General features: G+C 42.9%; 1 non-coding gene across 1 annotated transcript; it reads right to left on the bottom strand.

The window, feature by feature from the left end:
- Positions 1–471: 471 nt before the first annotated feature.
- LOC112534708 lies at positions 472–578 on the bottom strand. The gene has a single exon (XR_003078985.2). It is a non-coding gene; the product is annotated as a small nucleolar RNA R71 (small nucleolar RNA).
- Between the last annotated feature and the right edge of the window lie 5,442 nt (positions 579–6,020).

The raw sequence follows: 6,020 nt of genomic DNA, 5'->3' as shown, positions 1-6,020 counted from the left end.
TTGAGGAAGCGTATGCAAGAAGAAAAGGAGGCACGAAGAGAGTTTGAAGCTACTGTGAATCGAAGAGCAGGGATGGGGGACAACAATCGGGCTGCGGGTGAAGCTAGAACTATGTACGAGTTTGCTAGACCTTCTCTTGAGGGGACATAAACAAGTATATTGTGACTCCCTATGGCAGCCAACAATTTCGAAATAAAGCCAAATGTGATACAAATGGTGCAAAATAGTGTACAATTTAGGGGACTGCCGAGCAAGGACCCAAACTCTCACATCACCAACTTCTTGGAGATCTGCGACACCTTCAAGATAAATGGAACAACTGATGATGCCATTCGGTTGAGGCTGTTTCCTTTCTCTCTAAGGGACCGAGCAAAAAGATGGTTGCAGTCGCTCCCAGCCAACACTATCACGACAAGGAGATCATTGGCTGAGAAATTTCTCTAGAAGTACTTTCCTCTAGCTAAGACTGTTAAATTAAGGAATAACATTTCTTCTTTTTTGCAGATGGAAGATAAGAGCAGGTATGATGCTTGGGAGAGGTACAAGGACTTGTTGAGATGCTGTCCACACCGCGGTCTACCAGTCTAGATGCAGGTTCAAACATTCTATACTGGTTTGAACCTTGCTACTAAACAAATGGTTGATGTCGTAGCAGCAGGAGCGCTGAATAGTAAGATGCCCGAGCAAGCTCAAAACTTAATAGAGGAGATGGCCATGAACAATTACTAGTGGCAGTCTTTGAGGAGCTGACCAGTGAAGCAGGGAGTGGTCAATCATTTGGACTCCATAGCAGCCTAGGCAGCTCAAGTGGAGCTTTTGACTAAAAAGTTAGACCAACTTCAGATGCCGGTTCATGGTGCCTAGATAAGCTGCGAATTTTGCAGTGGCCCGCACTACGGTTCAAATTGTAATGCGGGAGGTATGTTTGCTTCGAGTAATAATTCTTCTTCTATTGTTTCTGCTGACATTGAACAAGTAGACTACATGGGTAATGCACCTAGACAGCAAAACAACCCATACAACAACATATACAACTCCGGCTGGCGTAATCATCCAAATTTCGGGTGGAGAAACAACAACGTCCAGCGTCCACTAGGCTTTCAGAGACTGCATCAGCAGCCACCACAGCAACAGTAGTAGGCTATACCATCACAGCCCCCTCAACCAGCTGAGAAGAAATCTAACTTAGAGCAGCTAATGATGAAGTTCGTCACGTCGATTGAGATGAGATTCCAGCAGACAGACAGTGCTCTTAGAAACCAGTAGGCATCCATCCAGAATATAGAGAGTTAAATTGGGCAGATTTCTAAGATGCTGTCTGAGAGTTCACAAGGATCGCTCTCCAGCACAACAGAGTCAAACCCTAGGGAGCATTGTAAGGCTGTCACCTTACGATTAGGTAAGCAATTATCTAGCTCTCTAACATTAGCTGATGATGAGGATGTTGTCATGCAGGATAAGCCAGCTAGGAAGGAGCCAGAGCTTGAGACAATGGGGGAAGAAAAGGTGGAAGACAGGCAGAAGAGCCCTGTGAGAGAGTACCGCCACTGTCCCCTTACCCCAGCCGATCAAGCGTGAGAAGGTTGATAAGTAGTTTGGTAAGTTCCTTGACTTGTTTAAACAACCGTAGATTAATCTGCCTTTTGTTGAAGCTATTTCGCAGATGTCAAAGTATGCCAAGTTCTTAAAGGAAATCTTGAGTAACAAAAGGAAGTTGGAGGATTTAGGACTAGTGACTCTGAATGAGGAGTGTTCGGGTATTCTTCAGAACAAGCTGCCACTCAAAATGAGAGACCCAGGGAGTTTTACTGTTCCCTGTATCATTGGCGATTTGCCTATTAGTGGTGCATTAGCTAATTTAGGAGCCAGTATAAACTTGATGCCCACTAGGATGAGCATTCAGTTAGCTAATAGGACTGTTAAGATTCCTAGGGGTATTATTGAATATGTGCTTGTTAAGGTAGATAAGTTTATTTTTCCTGTGGATTTTGTAATTATGGATATGGAAGGTGAAAGTACTGTGCCTTTGATCCTAGGTAGATCCTTTCTTGAATCATCTAGGGCTATAATAGATGTTTGTGACGGAAAGCTTCAACTTAGGGTAGAAGATGAGGCCATTACCTTTGACCTAGCTACTATTATGAGACGCTCTTTAGACCATGATGATGTTGTATTTTCTATTGATATTCTGGATGATTTGGTGGAGTCTCATTTACAGGAAATATTACTTGATGATGCTTTGCAGGTAGCTTTGCAAGAAGAGGAGGAGGAGTTGTCCAACGAGCAAGTGTTGGAGCAGCTTGCTAGATTGTTAGCTATTGAGCCTAGCTGTTCTACTAATCCTTTTCTTTCTCTTGACAGGTCAGAAGTGCAGAAAGTGAAGTCTTCTTTCGAGGACCCCCCGGCCTTAGAATTGAAGAAGTTACCTAAGCATTTAAGCTATGGATTCTTGGATGAGGAAGAAAAGTTATCGGTGATTATTACAGCGGATTTGACACCTGAGGAGCAAGCAAAAACTCTAGATGCACTCAAGAGGTATAAGAAGGCCTTCGTCTATAAGATTGCTAATATTCCCAGGATCAACCCTAGCTTCTGTTCTCACAAGATTCTTATGGAGGATAGCTATAGAGCAGTAGTTCATCCACAGAGGGGACTTAACTCGGATATGAAGGAAGTAGTAAGAAAGGAGGTAATTAAGCTTCTTAATGCAGGATTGATTTACCCTATTTCTGACAATTCTTAGGTGAGCCCTGTGAAGGTTGTGCCAAAGAAACGAGGCATGACAGTAATTCGTAATGAGCAGGATGAGATGATACCTACATGGACGGTAACAGGATTCCGAGTTTGCATCGGTTACAAGAGGCTTAATGATGCAACTCAGAAGGATCACTTCCCTTTTCCTTTCATTGATCAGATGTTAGAAAGATTGATAGGACATATGTTTTTCTATTTCCTTAATGGTTTTTTAGGACATTTTCAGATTCCAATTGCACTTAAAGACCAAGAGAAGACAACTTTCACCTGCCCTACGGGACATTTTCTTATAGACGGATGCCTTTAGGTCTATGCAATGCGCCGGCTACATTTTAGCGGTGTATGATAGCCATTTTTGATGATATGATTCAGGAGTCGACGGAGGTATTTATGGATGACTTCTTTATTTTTGGTAATTCATTTTCTCATTGTTTGGTAAATCTAGAACGCATGTTAGCTAGGTGTACTGAGGCTAACTTGGTGCTAAATTGGGAAAAGTGTCATTTTATAGTGAGAGAGCGAATCATTCTAGGGCATAAGATTTCACATGCAGGGAGGGAAGTCGATAGAGCTAAACTAGAAAAAATATTTAAGCTACCACCACCTAGTTCTGTTAGGGCTGTTCGGAGTGTCTTAGGCCATACTGGGTTCTATAGAAGATTTATTAGAAATTTCTCTGAAATTGCTAGGCCTCTTACTCGATTACTAGTTAAGGATGCACCTTTCATTTTTGATGATGCATGTCTGTCTTCTTTTGAGTTATTAAAGAAACTTTTGATCACAGCCCTTATTATGGCTTCACCTGATTGGGGGCTGCCCTTTGAACTAATATGCGATGCTAGTGACTATGCAGTTGGAGTTGTGCTTGGCTAGAGGTTTGATAAAAAGTTCCAACCCATTTACTATGCTAGCAAGACTTTAACAGGAGCCCAGGAACATTACACTACTACAGAAAAGGAGTTGTTGGCTGTTCTTTATGCCTTCGACAAATTCAGATCATACCTCATCTTATCAAAGACCATCGTCTTCACTGACCATTCAGCTTTGAGGTATTTGTTTAATAAGCATGATGCTAAGCCAAGATTGATCAGATGGATTTTATTATTGTAGGAGTTCGACATTGAGATTAGAGACAAGAAGGGTGTAGAAAATTTAGCAGCGGATCACCTATCCAGAATGGAGAATCCGAGCTTCGAAGCACTTGATGAGAGCATGATAGATGATCAATTTCCAAAGGAGCACTTGTATTCATTGAAGGTATATTTTGATTCTCCTTGGTTTTTTGATTATGCTAACTATCTTGTGGCTAGGGTCTTACCAAAGGGTATGACTTATCAGCAAAAGATAAATTCTTTACTGATTTGAAATACTACATTTGGGAAGATCCCTTCCTATATCGAGTCCGTGCAGACCAGGTCATCCGCCGATGTGTTTATGGCGAAAAGAGTCTCCAGATTTTGAGGCACTGTCATGATGGACGCACAGGAGGCCATCAAGCGGTGAACCATACTGCTAGGAAGGTGTTGGATGTAGGCTTTTATTGGCCAACTATCTTCCAGGATGCTAGGACATTTGTTCAGGTTTGACGCTTGTCAGCGCTCAGGTAATATCTCTGCCCGTGATGAAATGCCCCAAACCAGTATGAAGATAGTTGAGATATTCGATATTTGGGGTATTGACTTCATGGGACCCTTCCCTTCCTCAAATGGTAATAAGTATATCCTCAGGCTGTTGAGTATTTCTCCAAATGGCCTGAGGCACAGGCCTTACCTACTAACTATGCTAGAGTTGTTTGTAGGTTCCTTAAAAGGTTATTAGCTAGGTTTGAAACACCTAGAGTGCAAATTAGTGATAGGGGAAGGCTCAATTAGAGAAGGCACTCAAGCACTACGGTGTAACACATCGGTTCTCTACTCCCTATCACCCACAAACCAGTGGGCAACTTGAGGTTACTAATAGGGGTTTAAAACACATCTTAGAGAGAACTATGGGTGTAAGTCAAAAGGATTGGGCTTTGAAACTGGATGATGCATTATGGGCATTTAGAACTGCATATAGGACCTCCATAGGTTTTATGCCCTATAGGCTAGTGTATGGGGAAGTCCTGTCATTTACCTGTCGAATTAGAACACAGGGCTCTTTGGGCAGTAAGGAAAGATAGTGGCAATTGGGTGAATTGGAGGAATGGCGTCAACAAGCTTATGAAAACTCCTTAATTTACAATGCTATGATAAAGAAGTAGCACGATCAGAGGCTCAAAGGTCCCAAGCAGTTTCATAGTGGAGATAGAGTATTGCTATATAACTCATTCTTCGGTTGTTCCCAGCTATTCTCAAGAGTCGATGGTCGGGGCCATTCATGGTTAAGCAAGTTTTCCCATATGGCACAGTCGAGCTTCATCATCCCGAGAAGGGTGATTTCAAGATCAATGGACATAGGCAGTGGGTTAACATGATTCTATACCTGCAACGATGATCCATATCGAGTCCAGCTAAATGACTCAAGAACCAGAAAGAAGCGCCCTTGGGAAGCATTCCCATTCTAGTTTTATGTTTTTCTTTTCTTCTTCGGTCTACTTTTATGTTACCATTCGTTTGCATGCTTGTTGGTCTTTAGAACACTTAGTTTATATTTTAAACATAGCTGTATGAACTTAGGGTTTGAGTAATTTAAGTCAGATTTTTGGTAATTGGTGAAGAGGGACTTTCCCGTTCGATCTATTTACTTGATTTACAGACTAAATGTGTGCGTATATGTGTTAAATGCAGGTAGGGAGTTCGACGACTCGAGATGGCAAAGGAAAGCTTGGACTCCATCCTTCCACCACGGTTCTCGTGGGCATCACGGGATGCAACACTAGGTTGTGCTGATCAGCACAGCTGGAGTCAAGCTCGTGATAAGGATGCACATGTAGAATTTCGGAATTCAGCCGTCCACCGCGATTTCTGAGGCTACCACAGGCTGCATTACCAGGCCGTGTCAGTCATCATGCCCATGATGAAGATGCACGTAAAGCACAAGGTAAATTCAGACGTGCACCACGGCTTCCGAAGGCACCACGGACAGCAATACCAGGCCGTGCGGACCAGCACTGCCGTGCCCTTGTCATGACGGATGGGCACCAGAACGAGGCTTCAGGGTTCAGCACGAACCGAGTCCAAGACGTGTTGACCAGCACGGCCTTGCCCTCGCTCGTGCTGACCCGCGTGACTATAAAAGCAGGCCATTTTCAAAATAATTTCCCATCTTTCCCTCTTTAAAGCTCC

The sequence above is a fragment of the Ricinus communis genome, chromosome 3 (genome assembly GCF_019578655.1).
Source record: "Ricinus communis isolate WT05 ecotype wild-type chromosome 3, ASM1957865v1, whole genome shotgun sequence".
Lineage (NCBI taxonomy): Eukaryota > Viridiplantae > Streptophyta > Magnoliopsida > Malpighiales > Euphorbiaceae > Ricinus > Ricinus communis.
The sequence above is the reverse complement of the archived record's forward strand: the minus strand, read 5'-3'. Positions and strand labels throughout refer to the sequence as shown.